Source organism: Mirounga leonina, unplaced genomic scaffold (genome assembly GCF_011800145.1).
Source record: "Mirounga leonina isolate KUSES-001 unplaced genomic scaffold, KU_Mleo_1.0 Mir_94, whole genome shotgun sequence".
NCBI classification, from domain to species: Eukaryota; Metazoa; Chordata; class Mammalia; order Carnivora; family Phocidae; genus Mirounga; species Mirounga leonina.
The window spans coordinates 43,014,362-43,034,936 of NW_023270855.1; the positions used below are offsets into that span (position 1 = coordinate 43,014,362).

Sequence of the window (20,575 nt, forward strand, 5' to 3'; positions counted from 1 at the left end):
ACCGGAAGGGCCTAGCGTGCCTCTCCCGGCCCGGGGCCGCGGAGAGTCCGCTCTGCCCTCTCGGGTTTGATTTTTTCCTCCTGGAACTCGATCTTGGCCTCGTAGTGCTTCCGGCTTCAGATTCTGCACCTTTGGCACTTCGGTTTTGTAATGGTGGCGAGGTTTGTGTGGCCCCGATGTTGAGGTGACACCGGGTTTGTTTTTCCGCCTGAAAATGAAAACCTTCGGAGGGGCAAACGTTCTCTTCCAGATTGTGGGATTTGCACACTTTCGGACACAACTTCCTTGGTAACAGGACCCTTGTGCCCTAAATGGATGACTTTCTACTTCTCGTAAAGACTTACTTAAAAACCCGGGATCGTTTGAGGATTCTCTAAAGAGACAGCATTCTAGAAAACTGAAATATAGTTTTGCCCGAAAGAATTTTTTCAGCCTTGGACTTTTTTTTTTTTTTTTTTTGATATTTCTGTGGAGGGCTGTATCTGATACCCCCGAGAGCTTCCACTCCAGAGCCTGGATTCACTTCTTTCCCTACGCCCTCACAAGACTATTGTTTTAACATGCTGTCTGAAACTCCATTTGCTGGTGTTGGTTGAAGTATGGATCTACGAATATACGACTCATTTCAAACTTAGCCGTTGGTAGGGATTTCAGATGAAGCTGTCACTTTATGAGCAGAAGGATTCCAAGAGATTTGCTCTTTTGGCACATTTTACCTTAGCTCTGCTATCGCTTTTTTTTTTTTTTGAACCCTTTGCCCAAGCTTTTCAACTTGGTCCAGTAATGTCTGGATCTTCCTTGATAGTTCTTAGATTCGGTTGCAACACAGAAGGATTATGTTGGGATATTGACGGTTGTTTCTGCACACAAAGAGAAATAATTGCACTACCTTTGTAGATAAACCCAACTCTTATTTTTGATAGTAAGTTGTCTCAACATGGCTTTATCCTTTCATGGGTTCTTTGCTTTTAGGTTAACATTACCTTGATTAGATTGTTTTAATTTACTGCACAATCATCAGTCCAGTTACAAAGGTCATGTTGTATTGGCTTTTGGTGTGAGACTTGGAGAACCTCAAACCATTCTGTGTCATGATCCAATAAACACTTATTGAACAGTTGTCCTGTACAAAATAACATGCTAGCCCCCTGATTGGACTAAGTGCCTGCTGACCGTTCTTTTTACCAGGTTGTGTGGTGAAGTCCAGAAGCCTTAAGGATCACATCCTTACACTTCTTGGGGAAAACCTAATTTTTCGTAATGTGGGAAAATGAACTCAGAAGTGCATCTTTAATGGACCTGAGTAGGGAGGAATCAAGAATGTTTATTTTTTGGCACAAGGTCTTGGAGTTATTTGCACTGCTTTTATGTCACCACTGCTTTGCATTTTTAAGTTCCAAGGTGTGTGTGTGCGTGTGCATGTGTGTGTGTGTATTAACCTGCATGGAGTATAAAAATAATTATAAAATATTTTCTGTTATACTATAAGAACTGGAAGGGATCTTAGTACATCATCACCTGTTTTTCAGATGCAAAAACTGAAACCTAGAGAAATGAAGGGACAGGAGACCCTCTGAGGTAGTATGTAGAAGCTAGTTAGTCATTATGCCACTGGAGGGGGGAAAGCAGTACTGTAGGGTTAAAGAACTTGGATTTCAGAGTCAGACATCCCTGGGTTTGAACACTAGTTGAACCTTGGACAAGGGTCTTCATCTCTCTAAGCTTGGGTTTTCCCATCTTCAAAATAGGGATTGTGATGGTAGCAACCTCATAGGGCTTTGGGGAGGATTGGATGAGAATAATGTATGAAAAGCCCTTGGCACAGAGTGTGGCGTGTATAAATGCTTCTCGCTGGGGTTCATCAGGGAATACTTAAGAGGTAGGATTTTAAGTCAAGCTTGGAAAGATTAGGTGGGCTTGAGGGGGTAACGTGCCCGGGGGAAGGAATGACCAAGTGCCCCTTTTAAACTTCGGGTAGTTTGAAATGGTTCTTAGACACATGAAGAAATTGAGGCACGAAACATAAATTCAGTTTGATTGAAGTAACTGTTGGAACCTAATGTTCTGTGTTTGTCTTGTACTCATTCTTCAATCAAGTCACAGCTGTGAGACCTGGCTTTTTTCCTGTGGCATATAGGATTGTGTTTCAGGTGAAAATGGCTGTAATCGCCTGAGTATCTGTGCATTAGGTGTCGGCTGTTGGGGCCAGGTGTTGAGGACACTGCAAATTAGATCCAGTTAAAGTCTTTAAGGAACTCTTCTAATGAGAGAGGCAAGTACTTAACAGCCATAGAAGTGCTGTTCTTTGAACATATGCATGTCTATTTTGTGCCAAACATAGGCGCACTAGAGGTGAGTGGTGTACAAAACAAAATTTGCCCTTGTGGGCACCCCTCCTAGTGATGGGTAGTAATGAATAATACAGAATATTCAAAGGTAAGTGCTTTGAAAAATGGAGCAGGGTAAGGGGGAATCCAGAATTTCTGGGAAAGATGTAATATATATTTTTTTAAGATGTGATAATTTAAAATGAGGTAGACTGGGTGTACCTTCTTGAGAATGGTATTTAGGCAAAGACTTAAAAGGGAGGGAGAGCCATGTTAATATCTGGGGTGAAAGCATTCCAAATAGAGGGAATAGTTCCAAGGTGCCAAGGCAGAGGTAGTGAATTCTGCCTGGTATGGCTAAAACGGAATGAACAAAAAAGAGCAATAAATAGTAACTTGGCTCAGGATGGGATGCAGATTTCACAGTGCTTTGTAGAGTCATTATAAGGACTTTGCCCAGAATTTTCAACAGAGGAGTGACATGGTCTGCTTTCAGCATCAGAAGGATCACCCCCTTTGCAGGGGAGAACAGAAGAAGCAGGGAGACTTGTAATGAAGTTAGCAATCTGGAAGAGAGCTGCTGGTGACTTGTAAAGGTGGTAACCAGGAGATGGTGAGAAGTGATTGGATTCTGGATATACATTGAAGAATAAACCAATATGATTCGTTGATAGATCAGATGTGGCATGTGAGAGAGGAGCCAAGGATGATTCCAAGGTTTTTCGTCTGAGTAGTTAGAAAGATGGAGTTGCCATCAACCATGGTAGTAGTTATGACTGTGACAAGAGCAAGTTTGGGAAATAGATTAGGAGTTCAGTTTTAGACATGGTTAAGTTTGAGATGCCTGTTAGACATTCGGGTTGAATTGATAACCAATTCAGTCTCCTGGAGTTCAGGGGAAAGGTCTGGACTAGAGATATATTTTGTGGTCATCAGCTTAGTAGTAGAACCACAACACTGGAAGACATTACCAAGGGAGCCTATGAAGAAAGAGACAAGGACCCGGGAGTGGTCCCTTTAAATTGCAATATTAAGAGGCTTTTATTATAGTGTGCAGTGTAGGGGTCTTAAGATGGATGGCATCCTTAAACTTAGGGGGGAAAATTACCTCTTCACTAACCTCTAACTAGAAGTTAGCATTTCTGGGCACCTGGGTGGTTCAGTCGGTTAAGCGACTGCCTTCGGCTCAGGTCATGATCCTGGAGTCCCAGGATCGAGTCCTGCATCGGGCTCCCTGCTCGGCAGGGAGTCTGCTTCTCCCTCTGACCCTCCTCCCTCTCGTGCTCTCTGTTTCTCATTCTCTCTCTCTCAAATAAATAAATAAAATCTTAAAAAAAAAAAAGAAGTTAGCATTTCTTTTAATTGCCAGTATAAAGAGCAAACTACAGTACTACCAACAGTGCTTGTGATTTTACTACTAGTACAAGTCATATTTTTTATGATATGCTGTGGTTGTAGGGATCTCAAAATGTTTATCATTACATCAAAACATTGATGTAAGGTAATGTAAACATTACATTATGTACATTATAGCATCTCTACATTATAGTAGAGAAGAGCTCTACCACTACATTAAGAAGCATGTGTATTACTGTGTCACACATTTGGGGTTTTTGTTCTCAACTTAATTGGTCTTATTTGTAATCCTTGCATTTTATTTTATGCATTTAAAAATATTAAGCTGAGAAGAAATCCACAGGCTTCATTAGACTACCAAAATTTTTTTGTCCAAAGCACACAAAAAAAGTTAAACTCTGGGCTTTGGAGCTAGGTTTTAGAATCTCACCTCTTTTTTTACTTAATAGCTTTATGAAACTGAGCAGGTTTCATAATTACTCTGTGCTTTGGTGTCATTATTTATAAAGTGGGGATCATAATAGTATTTTCTGCAAAGGGTTTTATGAGAATTTAAGAATTAGGACAGTGTTAGCTCTTTTATTATAAGTATTGGATAGAAAGATGCAGCTAGAAAGAAGAGTACAGGGCATCATGATAAGAAAAGCCTGATGAATTTGGCCAAAATAAAGTTTATTAACTGGGAAAAAATATTTCTATATGTTCTAATAAAATATAAAGCAGTGAGATTAGTCAAGGTCTTACAGAATTCTCGTAATTCACCTTAGTTATGGTGGGAATGGAGAAGCCAACTAAAAGAAAATACTGCTGGGAGGGTTTCCTGGTGAGACAGCCTGATGAACTATCCTAGTACTTATGAGAAAGTATACCTCTCCAGTATTCATGTTCCTCTTTGCTCTTTTCTAGATTTCAGGCTGACCATTCTTAAACTGACACATTATGTCTTCAGAAAGGTATCAAGCAACTGTTGATACAGTTGTGTTTTACTAAGAAATATTCACAAACTGCCAAGACATACTTTATACCCGTCAGTCCATCATACTTTCCTAGTTTCCTCAGTGGACCTTTGATATTCCCAAATTTTTTCTGCCACTTTTCACTATACTGACTGATTCAGTCTGTTCCTCTTTTGAAAAATTGAAATGTATTATAATTTACTCTTTAACAGATACAATTTTTCTTGACTTGATAATTGGTGGTGTTCCCTGAGTATTGTCAGTTTTTAGAATAGTCATATGCTGGATGGCAAAGAATGACTAGCCTGGGTTACAGAATCTAAAGTTGACCAGCTTAGTTTCTGTTAATTCTTCCAGAGTACTGTAGAGTACCTTATTTTGTCATGCACTAAGAGCAATTATTATTAAGGCTCTGAGAGACCATTCATATTAGAAACGGGACCATTACATCTGGAGTCACCAAACATCGGGTTTAGAATCCTTCCTTCCTTTGAGAGAGATCCAGGGCATAGGGGTAGGATGGGAGGGGGGCGGGAGCCAGAGCGGGACTGGGGAGGCATTTTATTTTGAAAAAATATCAAATTTGCAGAGAAGTTGCAGGAATAGCATAATGAATTCCACATACTGTTTATCTGCATTAACCAGTAATTGAAATTTTGTCACATTTGGTTTATCTTTCTATATAAAAGAATATACATGTTTTTATTTTTGGCTGAATCAAGTTGCAGACCTCACGATCCTTCACCCCTAGATATTTTGTAGTATTACCTAAGAAAAAACATTCTCTTGGATAACCAGTAACCAGGCAATTTAATATTTATAATGATACTGTTAACTCTTAGACTGTTCATGTTTAAATTTTACCAGTTGTCTCAGCAGTGTCCTCTCTTTTCAGTCTAGGGTTACACATTGCATTTAATTGTGATGTTTCTTAGTCCTCTTTAATCTCTGAAGGTAGAGCTTTAAAATTCAAACTTTGGAGGTACTTTACTGTTGTCTTTGGATTTACCGTAATTGTGATATTTTAAGAACAATAGCAGTGTCTGGTAGTATGTTTTAAATGGTTTCTTTTTTTAATTACCAGAACAATAAATGCTTATTGCAGAAGGGTAAGATAATACAAATATTAATAGAGGAAAAAGTAAAAATCCACCCTTAACATCTCTTCATTGCTCCATCTCTCCAAATCCCACATCCAAGAGAGTAACCACTAACAATTTAGTGTATACCTTTCCAGATCTTTTCCTTTTTTTTTTTTTAATATGAGCAGAGTCCTACTACATATATCATTCTACCTTTTTTCTATATACTGTATCCTCTGCATATTTACATTCACACATATAAGATGTACTCATTTTTTTTTTTTTAAAGATTTATTTATTTATTTATTTGAGAGAGAGAGAATGAGAGACAGAGAGCATGAGAGGGAGGAAGGTCAGAGGGAGAAGCAGACTCCCTGCCGAGCAGGGAGCCCGATGCGGGACTCGATCCCGGGACTCCAGGATCATGACCTGAGCCGAAGGCAGTCGCTTAACCAACTGAGCCACCCAGGCGCCCAGATGTACTCATTTTTAACAGGCAATATTGAGTTGCTTTATTACAGTGTCTGGTTGTCATGTTAAGCAGTTTAAAAAGGCCTTAGGACATATTGTGCTGTGTAGAAGGTGTCTCCTTGCAAATATGTTTCCCCACTGGGTGAGTATATCTGGTAATTTATGATAGTGTTTCAATGATTTTGTTTAGACTTTGACTTCTATACTTTTTTTTTCTTTTTAAAAATATATTGTATATATATTTATTTCTGTTCGCCCTATCTGGTGCTGATGGATTAAGTTTTTTTTGTTTTGTTTTGTTTTGTTTGTTTTTTAAAAGATTTTATTTTTAAGTAATTTCTACACATAATGTGGGGCTTGAATTTATAACCCAGAGATCAAGAGTCACATGCTCCATCGACTGAGCCAGCAGGTGCCCCAGATTAAGTAGTTTTTATTCCTGCCCTACTTTGATTAGTTGCTTGGTTATTTTAAAAAGAAAACTCAAGGCATTTAAGTACAGTTTTTTGAAAATAGTTGGTTTGAAGCTGGCCAATAAGCTGGCCAACTGAAAATTCAATAGGTTTGTTGTTTTTCATAATGGGGTCTATATTTGGAAGTCTACTTTCATGGATTCAAATGAGAGGCAGATTACCTTGTATAATTTTTGGTTATCGTATGCTAGTGAAATGTTGTATTTGAGTCCCTTAGGTTTGGAATTCAAGTATAATGTATTTTAGTTTGATAGTCTTTTTTTTAAATCAAACTAGTGGTTACTTCAGTGTCTTTTCCAGCTAAGCAAATACATTGGTCATTGAGATGGAAGTTTAAAGTTGGTTTAAATTTTTATAGATGCTTTTTATTTTAGAGTGCTTTTTCTGTCAGATGCTAACATCTCACAAGTGAAAATATCCTTGGGATCGTGTGGGTGTTGATAGGAGTGTGATCATACTGGCAGGCTGCTGGGAGGTCTGTTTACTGGGAGCACCGCTTGTGGGCTTGCAAGAACCTGGAGCAAGTGGTGGTTTCTGACTATAGCTCTTCCTGCTGTCCGCTTCCTGCCATGTGCAGTTAGATCTTCTCTTGGGGGAGGGTTGGTTGTATAGTAATCACCAATATTTGTCTCATGATTAGCTCTTTGTGGAGACCTATGGGCTAACTTGTACTTTGAGTCTTTTGTCTGGTATTTGGCCTCTTAGTGAATAGTTTTCACTGTAGTAGGCAGATGATGCCAAGGTGAAAATTTTTATGAATTTTGTATGACTGTAAAGTAGAGCTACCATTATTTTTCATAAAGTACATAGATGGCTGCAGACCGTTTCTGTGGAAATCCACTTATTCTAATCTGGAGCACACACAGACTTTCTAAAATGACTTGGGTAAAAACATACCTCGGGGCACTTGGATGGCTCAGTCAGTTAAGCGTCTGCCTCCGGCTCGGGTCATGATCCCTAGGATCGAGCCCTGCATCGGGCTCCCTGCTCGGCGGGAAGCCTGCTCTCCCTCTCCCACTCCCCCTGCTTGTATTCCTGCTCTCGCTAACTCTTTCTCTGTCAAGTAAATAAATAAAATCTTTTTTTTAAAAAAAAGATTTATTTATTTATTTATTCATGAGAGACAGAGAGAGAGAGAGAGGCAGAGGGAGAAGCAGGCTCCCAAGGAGCAGGGAGCCCGATGCGGGACTCGATCCCAGGACCCTGAGATCATGACCTGAGCCGAAGGCAGACACTTAACCATCTGAGCCACCCAGGCGCCTGTAAATAAATAAAATCTTAAAACAAAAACATACCTCTTCCATTATTTTATCAATTCTAGACTGGAGTATCTATATCAACTCTAAATCATAAGCTACACATTTTACGATACTGCTTCTGTGCTGAAAATTATCTGTAGTAAAGAGATGAATTTTGTTGAGGTACAATAAAACATTTTGTTAGAAATAGGTGACAGTGTACTACTGAAGTTTTCCCCAAGATAACCTTAATAGGTATGCTCTTTAGCTTAAGTTTACCATGTCCATTAGAAAATTGTTTATTGTAATTATTCAGGAAACCACTTGCTGCAATCATGAAAAGTATGATGTAGTTTTTCTGGCCGATTAATAGCAGTTTGTATAAGAAAGTAATGTTAATAGCTGAATATTAACACATTGAAATAGTGGTAGTTAAATATAAAACCAGTATTTCCTCAATTATATTGCTTGTGTTCATTAGACAGTGAGACTACCAAGAAATACTTGATATCCATCTATCTTTGACTACCCTTCTTATTAGAGAAGATAATTATAGTGTTAGAAGATACAACATTGGGGCAGGAGTTGGAACCTGGCATTTATTCAGCTGTGTATATGATAGCTGCAAAATTTGTTAGCTTTGTGCTTTTTGTGAAATGTACCTGTTGCTTAAGTACTTTTATTTCCATCATTACTGTTTTTCCACATTAATATTTTAAAAGATATATTTGCATGTGTGTTTTTATAATTTTCCAACTTTTAAGCTCCTTTAGGTGGTTACTAATAATGAAGCATCAAGAAAGGCTAACCATTTCATTGGAGCCTGTCTCTATAAGCATTCATCCATTCTGTTGCATCATATAGACTTGTTTGGTTCTGTCTGTTGCTAGGACCTACAGGATTTTGTCCCATGTATTAGCAAATCCAAGGAACATGACAAATACGTTATAGAGACTTACTCTTTTAGATGGAGGAATCCCAGTAACTAGCAGTTGGGTACGTAAGTAGTATGTGCTTAATAAATGTTTGAGTTGACCTGATTCTTCGTAACTGTCATTCTAACTCTCTGATGGAGTGAATAGCAGCATTAATAATTACTGGCATCTGTCCTAAGACATTCTTAAATAACTATTGCATTAGGACAGAGAAAGTCAGAGAATTGAGTGGTATGAGTTTGGCTGTTGAATGTGATTGGTGCTGAGAGAAGTTTTTATACTTCTGTTGGCCCTTGTGGAGACAAACTGATGAAAATTGGAGATCTCATGATGGTGGTCTGAGAGAGAACATGAGTGCTTCCTAAGGTAGGATAGCCTATTGTGTTTTGTGCCAGACCAGTTCCCCCCCCCCCGCCTTTTTAGTTGTTGTTTTGTATTTGTGTTTTTTCCAGGATGGATAATCTATTTAAACCATACCCCTTTACCCTTGCTTAGTTGTCTTTCTGTTCAAATCCTTCAATCAATAGTCTCATTTATCTCTTTATGAATATTAGGGGCCAAAAGGAAGTGAGGCAACTACAGATGCAGTGATAAATCAAGGGATGTTTTGGGGTATACCATAAGGCTGTGACTCTGAAAAATGGTAGAAAACTTGATACTCTAAAATTGAGGCTTTTGTTCTCTAGGATGGCTGATGCTTTTTATATCTAGAAAACTGAAAAAAATTTATATGCTAAGCCTTAAACTTTATGAAGCAATAATAAAGTTATATTCAAAGTTTTTTTCATTATAATCAAACTTTTTATTTATTTATTTTTTAATTTTTTTTTTAAGGTTTTATTTATTTGACAGAGAGAGAGCGAAAGCAGGAACACAAGCAGGGGGAGTGGGAGAGAAGGAGAAGCAGGCTTCCCGCGGAGCAGGGAGCCCAATGTGGGGCTTGATCCCAGGACCCCGGGATCATGACCTGAGCTGAAGGCAGATGCTTAACGACTGAGCCACCCAGGCGCCCCACATCGAACCTTTTAAACGTGACTGATGTTAAGAAAAACTAGCTGAATTGAACTCTTGACTATTCAGCTAACATTTGTTGAATTCCTACCTTGTGATAAGGATACAGAAGTAAGTACAGTGAGCTATAGCAGGGACACCTAACCCGGACTGGTGGAATAGAGGGGTGGTAGTCAGGGAGGGTTGCCCAGAGGATGTATACTTAGCCTGAAAGAATGGGAATTAGGCAAGGGTGGATGGAGGGTGCTCAAGGGCCATACTGAAGGGTAGGGTACATAGGGAAAATTGTCCCTATGTCCATTTCCAGTTAGACTCCTCTGCATTTGCCCCAGTGTAAATTGCTGAGCAGCATAAGCAGTACTCATGGAGGGAGGCTTTATTACCTTACCTAATGGCTTCTCATTACTGTGGCTTCCCACTTTTTTTCCCCTTGTTACCATGGTTTACCATGGCTGTGATTTTAAAGGGCATGGAAGATAGTACCTCTGATTTTATGAATGAGGTAGGAAAAGAAGGCCCAAAGAAGTTCAAGCTATGCTCACTAGTGACTCTACCACAACTTGAGCAAGGGTCTTTTCATTTACCAATTTGTCAGACTGCCTTTTTTTTTTTTTTTTAAGAGTGGGTGGGGCGGTGCCTGGGTGGCTCAGTCGTTAAGCGTCTGCCTTCAGCTCAGGTCCTGGGATTGAGCCCCCCATCAGTCTCCCTGCTCAGCGGGAAGCCTGCTTCTCCCTCTCCCACTCTCCCTGCTTGTGTTCCCTCTCTTGCTGTCTCTCTCTCTCTCTGTCAAATAAATAAATAAATAAAATCTTAAAAAAAAAAAAAAAAGTGGGTGGGGAGGCAGGGGGAAAGGGAGAATCTCAAGCAAGCTCCATGCCCAGCTTGGGAGCCCTAGGAGGGGCTCTATCCCATGGCCCTGAGATCATGACCTGAGCCAAAATCAAGAGTCAGTTGCGGGGCGCCTGGGTGGCTCAGTCGTTAAGCGTCTGCGCCTTCGTCTCAGGTCATGATCCCAGGGTCCTGGGATTGAGCCCCACATCGGCCTCTCTGCTCAGTGGGGAGTCTGCCTCTCCCTCTCCCACTCCCCGTGCTTGTGTTCCCTCTCTCTCTGTCTCTCTCAAATAAATAAATTAAAAAAAAAATCTTAAGAGTCAGTTGCTTAACCAACTGAGCCACCCAGCTGCCCCAAGGCTAACTTTTTAATGATACTAAGGAATAACATAATAGCGGCCATTTATAATCAACTGGTTTCCTGTATTCTGAGTTAACTTGTTTTCCTAGGGATCTTCTCGATTAGTCTTGAGGTGCTTGTGATAGTTCAATTTGGAGGGTGCGGGGGATTTACTCCTTGAGTTATTTCTTTTCTGTGACTTTGCATATATGTATACTAGAGGATTAGATGGCTGAACATCATTGCAGCAGAAGGTACACTGGATATGTGGACCATCCAGATCTGCTCTTTTGGCCAAGTGCCTTAAATAGTCTGAAATCTTCATTGGAAATGAGCTTCTAGGAACTTGTACTAAAGTGAAACTCCAGTCTTGGTTTGTTGTCATTCCATATATTAAGGAAAACCAGGAGAGGTACATAGGTTGATAACTTGCCTTTTGTTAAGAGGGCTAATTTTTGTTTTTGCCTTTCTTCACGTCCTGCATAAAACTGCACTGATGCTTGTGCTCTTTTTGTTTTACTAGTTCATGCTCTGTCCACGTGATGAGGTAGTTTTAATTCAAGGGTTCTCTTAGGACTTTAACTCATAGTTTTTGGACAAATGGACAGAGCTCACAAGTAGTAATAATAAACATATTTGTGAGAGCATAAGATGCCAGAGACATCATTCCTCGATGCTGATCATAGTAGTTGTAGATTAATAGGAGAGGCTATGTAATCATAGTTACTTTGAAATAAACTTGTACCTAACTTGCTTGGATATCTGTAGATACTTTTTCTATTTGAATTGGGAAATGAGACCATATTGCTCTAACTTGTTCTAAGTTGAACATCAAGACCCTAACTTAATGATTCCCTGGTTCAGAAATTTGCATTATTCAAGGTTAATTTAAAAACCAATGCTTGGGGGCACCTCGGTGGCTCAGTTGCTTGAGGGTCTGACTCTTGATTTCAGCACAGGTCATGATCTCAGGGTCGTGATATTGAGCCCTGTGTGGGGGGCTCGCTCTGGGCATGGAGTCTGCTTAAGATTCTCCCTCTCCTTCTACGTCTGCCCCCCCCGCCCCCCCGCAAAAAAAAAAACGAACGAACACACACACAAAAAACAGTGCTTAAGTCATGGAGATGAAAAGTAAAAAAAATAAAAATAAAACGGGTTGGTAAACTATGGCCCACAGGCCAAATCTGGTTGACCACCTGTTCTGTACCTATGAGCTAAGAGTGGTTTTTACATTTTTTAATGGTGGGGGATAAAATCAAAAGAAGAATACTTTGTGATGTATGAAAATTATATGAAATTCAAATTTCACTACTTGTAAGCGAAGTTTTATTGGAACACAGCCACACATACCCACAAACCAAACAAAATAAAAGCCAGTGCTTATTTTTATGGTATTATACAGGGAGAAAAAAGACATAAAAGATTGGTGAATGCTTAAATTGAGCCTGGAACATACTTCGAAATTTCCTGGTTAGTAAATTTTCTAATCTTTTGTCTTCATCAAAAGAAAGTTTGGGGCACCTGAGTGGTTCAGTTGGTTAAGCGTCTGCCTTAGGCTCAGGTCATGATCCTGCGGTCCTGGGATTGAGTCCTGCATCAGGCTCCCTGCTCAGTGGAGTGTCTGCTTCTCCCTCTGCCCATCCCTCCTGCTTGTGCTTTCTCTCTCTCTCCCTCAAATATAACCTAAAAAAAAAAAAAAGTTTGAAGAGCGTAATTAGCATTGTTTTGTCTCGTGAAGTTTCAGGTTAATTATGGCTTAAGCCTAGGTTTGTTTATTTATTTATTTTAAAGATTTTATTTATTTGACACAGAGAGAGAGCAAGAGCAGGGACACAAGCAGGGGGAGTGGGAGAGGGAGAAGCAGGCTTCCTGCAGAGCAGGGAGCCCGATGTGGGGCTCGATCCCAGGACCCTGGGATCATGACCTGAGCCGAAGGCAGACGCTTAACGACTGAGCCACCCAGGCACCCCAAGCCTAGGTTTAAACTAAATTTCTTTTGAGCCCATCAATGAATATCGAACTTTTGATTTTTGTAACAGGTACAGTCTAGAACAGGGGTTGGCAAATTGGCCATTGGGCCAGATCCAGCCTGCCTGGATATTTCAGTATAGCCTATCAATTAAGAATGATTTTATATCTTTTAAATGGTTAAAAAAAAAGTGGAAGAATGGTATTTTGTGACATGTGAAAATGATCTGGCAATGAAGTTTTTGTGTCAGTAAATAGTTATTGGAGCACAGCTGTGCTCATTCATTTATTGTACATGGCCACTTTCCCACAAAAATGTCGGAGTTGAGTAGTTCTGACAGAGACTCATGGCCTGTGAAGCCTGAAATACTTACTTTCTGGGTCTTTATAGAAAATTTGCCTACGCTTGCTCTAGCACTGATGAAAAATATATTGAGTGTCTAATTTGCAAGATTGCTTATGTACAGTTTTAAAATACGTTAAATTTTCAGGAAGGCATGGCCCATCCTAGTTTCATGCTTTTTAGAGTGGCTTGGTAATAAGAAGTTCACTGTACCGCAATGTGGCATTAGTGATGAATCTCACAGTTATGTTAGAATAATTACTTCTATTTTAGAATAATTACTTCTATTTTATTATAATCTTTTAAGAAAGGAGCTTAAGCTTTCAGGCTGTTTTTCTCTGTCAGTCAGAAGGTAGAATTTAATGTAAGGAATTGGTTGAAAGGGCTGCTGGAGAACTGAGAAAATGAAAAGGGGACACTGAAGGTAACAGCAACAGAAAGGCAGGAAGTAGCTGCCTATCCTAGGGCTGGAGGGAAAAGGGAAGAGGGTGTGGTTCTCAGAACCCAGAAGCTTGGAGTAGGTAGGGCCCCCTGGAGCTGAGACCTCTGAAGAAGGGGTACCTGACAACTGTGCCGGCGTCTGAAGGGTTGTAGTCAGGCTAGTCTGGGACTGTGGAAAAAAGGTAGAAAAAGGCAGAAACTGGAATCAAAGCCAGGATGAAATGTATTAGTGCTTCAGTACGTGTAGGAACTGTGACCAACAGGAAGGAGCACGTTCCCTCTTATTCTTCCAGTCTTTCAGTCTTCCTCTAGCACATGCTATTTGTGCCAGAGGAAAAATGTAGTTTACAGGGTCCTAATCATACTGTCACAAACAAGAGTGTAGAAAGTGTCAAATAAATAAAATAAAATAGAAAGTGTGCTAGGAGCTAAAAGAAAGTATCTTAATAAAGGACAGGTGGTCTGAACATATCGGAACATTTCTCCAAGGGGTGCCTGGGTGGCTCAGATGGTTAAGCACCTGCCTTCAGCTCAGGTCATGATCTCCAGGTCCTGGGAATTGAGCCCCACGTCGGGCTCCCTGCTCAGTAGGGAGCCTGCTTCTTCCTCTGCCTCTCCCCACTGCTCCTGCTCTCTCTCTCTTTCTCTGTATCTGTCTCCAATGAATAAATAAAATCTTTTTTTAAAAAAAGGAAGATTTCTTCAAGCTCCAGGTAAGAAATGATTCTAGTGTATTGGAATCTGGGAAGGTAAAAAATCCAAAGGGAAGAATTTTGGATGAGCGTTGTGAAGTATCTGGAGGTTTTTTTTTTTTTTTTTTTTTTTTTTTTTAGGTCATGATGTCTATTCCTCACACGTTGCATTCTTTTTTTTTTTTTAATTTGAGAAAAAGAGTGAGCGGAGAGAAAGCATGAGTGGGGGGGGAGCGGAGGGAGAGGGAGAAGCAGATTCCTTGCTGAACAGGGAGCCTGAGAAGGGACTCGGTCCTGGAACTCCCGGGATCATGAGCCAAGCTGAAGGCAGATGCTCAACAGACTGAGCCACCCAGGTGCCCCACACATTGCATTCTTTTGGAGGAATTGTTTTAAGGTGAAATCTTGGCTTTTGTTTACCTTGGTCTGTTGGGTACAATAGGAGGAAAAGACTGAAGAATGAAGACTATCTGAACTTTATTAGATAGCAGTAAAACCCCAATATATGAAAAGTGGGGACTTTCTGTATATGTTTCAATTTTGGATTGTCTGCTACCCAACAGGAGAAAAATAAATCCAGTTATCAATTATTTAGGAAATAAGGGGTTCCAAATAGTATAAAGCCAATTTGTACATCTTCTAGTTAGTGTTTCTCAAACTAACTGTTAGTCTGTCATGGGTTGGTATATTTTAAACATATACTAAAGGGCGCCTGGGTGGCTTAATCGGTTAAGCGTCTGCCTTTGGCTCAGGTCATGATCCCAGGGTCCTGGAATTGAGGCCTGTCTCTTGCTCAGTGGGCAGCCTGCTTCTGCCTCTCCCTCTGCCCGCCACTCCCCCCTACTTGTGTGCTTGCTCTCTGTCAAATAAATAAAATCTTCAACAAAAAACCCCCAAGATCCATATACTGAAAATTAAGCCCTAGAAAAATGAACTGAAAAAAAATTTTTTTTAAAGATTTTTAAAAATTTATTTGACAGAGAGTACAAGCAGGGGGGAGCAGCAGGCAGAGGGAGAAGCAGGCTTCCCACCGAGCAGGGAGCCCGATGTGGGACTCGATCCCAGGACCCTGGGATCATGACCTGAGCCGAAGGCAGACACTTAACTGACTGAGCCACCCAGGTGCCCCTGAAGTGAAAAATTAAGACAGTCAGAATCCAGCACCACTGGTTGAACAGTTATGTATCTTCATTGTGGTGGTTACATGAATCTATGTATGGAATAATTTTGCATAGAACTATATGCACACACAAATGAATATGAATGCAGATTGAGAAGAATGGTGAAAAGTGAATTAGGTCTAGTCTGGTTAACAGTAATGTACCAATGTGAATTTCCTGGTTTTGATACTGGACTTCAGCTACATAAGATGTCACCAGGGGAGGGGGCTGGGTGAAGTGTACAGAGACTCTTTGTACTATTTTTGCAACTTCCTGTCAATCTGTAATTATTTCAAAATACAAAGCTTGAAAAAGTATAAGCCTACTGATCACTGGTCAAGGTAAAATTGCTATAAAAGTCTGCAAACTCTAGTCTCAATTTCTGTACTTGTGGATGTGTAACAAACTTAGCTAGTTGACAGTGGCCAAAAGACTACAGTTAAGTATTAACTCCCTTTTCCTTCTGCAGCTACTTTGTATTTTTACCATTCTCTTCAGTCTCTTTCATCTTCTACTTCTCTACTCATTTGTTCAAAATTATTTACTGTGCATCTTTTTAGTGCCAAGACCTGGGGATATAAAAATGAGCAAGGTCCTTACTATTTATGCTTATTTTCTAAAAGTGGAGACTTTTTAAAATTGAAGTATAATTAATATGCAATATCTTATTGGTTTCAGGTGTATTTCATAGTGATTCATATTTTTATACATTATGAGTAAAGATTATTGCTAATGGAAGAATCTTACAAATATGTAATTCAAATTGCTAACGGTTCCCATTTATTGAGTACTAACTATATGCCAGGCACTATATGGAGGATTTTAAATAGATATTCTCCTTTGATCCTCTCTTTGAAGTAAATATAGTACTACTATTTCAGTTTTATAGATAAACTCTTTGGCTACCATTTTTCTTAGTAAGTGTTAAAAAGTACTGGAGTTGGTATTCAAATTCGGGTTGACTGACTTTCAGGGTTTTGCTTTAACCTCTTAAACTGTAATGCCTCCCCTTCAACACATAATGGAGGAGAAAAGGAATTGGGACATACCTTCTGGTAGGAAGGCACTAGAAAGGCCCTAGAGTGGGAATCTTATGCTGAAATGTATAGGTCTTTTTTTTTTTTTTTTTTAAGATTTTATTTATTTGAGAGAGAGTGAGCGAGCAGGGGGAGGAGCAGAGGGGGAGGAAGAGGGACAAGCAGACTCTGTGCTGACCGTGGAGCCCAATGCGGATTTCCATCACAGGACCCTGAAATTATGACCTGAGCCAAAACCAAGAGTCAGATGCTCAATGGACTAAGCTGCCCAGGCATTACTTCATCTTTTTCATCATATTAGTTATGGTGTTTACAGTGTCCATTTTGGTTTTCCTTGCTCTCATCAGTATAGATGTAGATATGAAAACCAGCTGCCTACTTTGACTTTTGTATATAACATTAGCTACTGCCTACTAAAAAAGAAAAGAAAAGAAACAAAAAGATACTGGCTAGTGTTGTTAATTCCAGGTCCAAGTCCTTCTGTCATTTTACCCTTGGTTGTTTCTATGAGGGGTACATCTGCTTTGTCAGTTGGTAATATTTCTCTCATAGAGAATAAGATTTGACCTCTTCTAGTGAGCTTTTGATGGCACTTAACATCTCTCTGTGGTTACTGGAATATTTTTAAGTGGCTAGGGACTTGTTGGCTAGGGCTGTGGACCAACTGCATTTTCTTAAATTCTTGTGTAGTATAACTTGACATTTGAGACATAAACAAAACCCCCATGGGATAGAAGTTCTGATACAGTTGTTTTATAGATGAACCAAACCAACTTTATATTCTATATTATTTTATAAATCTTATGTATCTGGAATTTGGTATCTAGAAGTAGAAATTGTAACCAGATTCCTAATTTGCCAAATGATGTACAAAATACTCTATTGTTTTTTAAGGTTTACCTTGAGAACTCAAAAAGATTTTTCTCAGGAAATGGAAATATAGCACTGTGGTAACTTATCCCAGAAGATTGGCAAATAGGTGGAAAATAGATTTAAATATTCAGAATATTAATATTTTCCTTTGACTTTAAATAGTTTTATATCTACTGTTGCCAAATTTTTGCTTTTTAAAAAATTTTTCTCAACTGCGAGTCTTTGCAAATTAAATGACCCCTAAAGTAGAACTATGTGTTGATGCTGTTTATCAAAAGTTAATTTATAGAAAATATTTTCCATCATAGCATAATGTTCACTATGGTTACGTATTTATGATAATATGTTTTATTATTATTGGGGAATGAAATTCTATGCAACCATAGAAATAAAGTCTAAATCAGAGGGGTAAATCCTGGATTATTTCTGCTTGGGTAAAGGGATTAATGCTCAGCCACAACCAGGTGAATGGGTCCTGATTGTGGGTAGGTGGGTGATTGGATGGTAACAGGAATATATAAGTTTTGCCAGCACATTTTTTTTTTTTAAGCATATGTGCTGCTGAAGTGAGTACTTGCTAGTGTGCTTTTAACCATCCACCCTTACTTGGTACATGTGGCCACATGGTCCCTTGAGGTTTACTTATTTGGGGATTGGTTATCCTCTCTAGTATTGCAATTAAACATTAACATTTTTTTATTATGGAAAATTTCAAAACATTCATGCGAGAGAGAATATATAGTACAATGAATACCCCACCTACCCTTGCCCAGTATACTCACCCAGCTTCAACAGTTACTAACACTTTGCCATTTTGGTTTCCTCTATCCCCATTTTTTGTTGTTGTTGTTACTGGAATATTTTGAAGCACCCCGGACATTTTTTCATGCTTTTATATTTCTAAGCGATAGTCTTTTTATTTTTACTTTTTTTTTTTAAGATTTAATTTATTTGAGAGAGAGAGAGAGTGAGAGTGAGTGTGAGAGAGAATCTGAGGCAGACTCTGCTCTGAGTGCAGAGCCTGACGTGGGGCTTGATCACACAACTGCAACATCATGACCTGAGCTGAAACCAAGAGTCGGGTGCTTAACTGAGCCACCCAGGTGCCCTGAGATAAAAGTTTTTAAAAAAGTAACCACAATAGGGTGGTTCAGTTGGTTGGGCACCTGACTCTTGATTTCACCTCAGGTCATGATCTCAGGGTCTTGGGATCGAGTCCCACATTGGGCTCCCTGCTTAGTGGGGAGCCTGCTTCTCCCTCTCCCTCTGCCTCTCACTTCGCTAGTGCTTGCTCTCTCTTGTGCGTTTGCGCTCCTTCTCTCTCTCAAGTAAATAAAATCTTAAAAAAAAAAAAAAAAGTAACCACAATAGCATTATCATGCCTTGTGCAATGGCAGTAATTCTTTACTGTTACTTAATTTCATTTTTTTTTTAAGTTAGGATCTAAATGATCATGAGATTACCAGATTTCAAATCTCTCAGTCTATAATAGTACCCTTATTACATTTATTGGCTCTGTGCATCTTTATGGTGTCCTTTAACATGTTTTTCTGTTACCCATATTTTTTGGAGACTGGTAGTTACATTAGACTCCCAACTCCAGCTTTTTATTGATTACCTATTGCATCATGTCAGGGGATACATATCAGGTTGTCTTATTTTAGTGATAGCAAAATTAACCAGTGGATTATGGTGTAGTCATTCTGATCCATCTATTACAAAGTTCCCCATCAACCTTTCACCTACTGATTTTAGCTGCCATTGATGATTGTTGAATTTATTAGAATTCTACTGATTGTGCTGAAATACAGTTCATATGAGAAAGATAGGAAAAATACTGAGTTCTTTTCCTTTGTCAGTTTTCAGATAATGAGTGGATGTCCTATTGGCAATCTAACCTCCAAAGGTGATCAGTGGGGACTTATTTTTTTTATGAGTTTATATATTTGTTGTACTTTGATACATCACACTCACTTTTTGTTCTTAATGTTGCTCAAATTGCCTCATTTTTGTCCAGTGGAAATCTTTTCAGATTGGCTTCTATGACCTTTTACATGATCATGGTAATCTTTGATAAATTCCTTGGCCCTAGCTCATTTATACACTTTTTACCTTAGTCCTGTAGGCAACCATTTCTTCTGTGAACCTTGGTTCCTTTTAGTGAAAATGGTATTTAGAGACCGTAATCTAAATACTAGTCATGCTACTTTTGGCTACTGGGTTGTCAGTGCTTAGGCCTTTTCATTGGACAGTTAAGATATATGTATTTTTTAGGAAAAAAAAAACTTCAGTTCATACAGATTTTTCTTTTTCTTTTTTTTTTTTTAAGATTTTTATTTATTTATTTGACAGAGAGAGATACAGTGAGAGAGGGAACACAAGCAGGGGGAGTGGGAGAGGGAGAAGCAGGCTCCCTGCTGAGCAGGGAGCCCAATGCGGGGCTTGATCCCCGGACCTGGGATCATGGCCTGAGCTGAAGGCAAATGCTTAACGACTGAGCCACCCAGGTGCCCCACATACAGATTTTTCCAATTCATATTGAAGAGTTTTTATTTTAAAACTTATATTACTTTTATGTTGAAAATCTTAGTTCCTAATGACATTAATGGAATAACTTATTTGCTTTATCTATTTATATATGGCAGGTTTTTTTTTTTTTTTTTTTTGACAGATAGTGAGAGCAGGAGCACAGCAGGGGGAGTGGTAGACGGAGAAGCAGGCTTCCTGCTGAGCAGGGAGCCCGATGCGGGGCTGGATCCCAGGACCCTGGGATCATGACCTGAGCCGAAGGCAGACGCTTAACGACTGAGCCACCCAGGTGCCCCTGTAAATGACAGTTTTGATAAGACTACTAACAGCTTAAGATTTGTTTTTTTACCCTCAGGATATATTTCAGTAGGGTGTTTGTAGTCAAAATAGTTTAGTTTAGCTTTTCTTTGTGTTTGTGCCAATCACCAATTTGGAATAGTTTTTTATAGTTTGAGTTTCTAGAAATTATTATTTTTTTTACTTTCTCATTTTTTAAAAAATGCAAGGTTTTA

The 20,575-nt window shown here is 39.3% G+C and overlaps 1 protein-coding gene across 6 annotated transcripts in view; it reads left to right on the forward strand.

Moving 5' to 3' along the window:
• Positions 1-20,575, forward strand: part of SETD2 (SET domain containing 2, histone lysine methyltransferase) — a 125,597-nt gene that overhangs the window by 674 nt on the left and 104,348 nt on the right. The gene's annotated exons all lie outside the window — the stretch shown is intronic.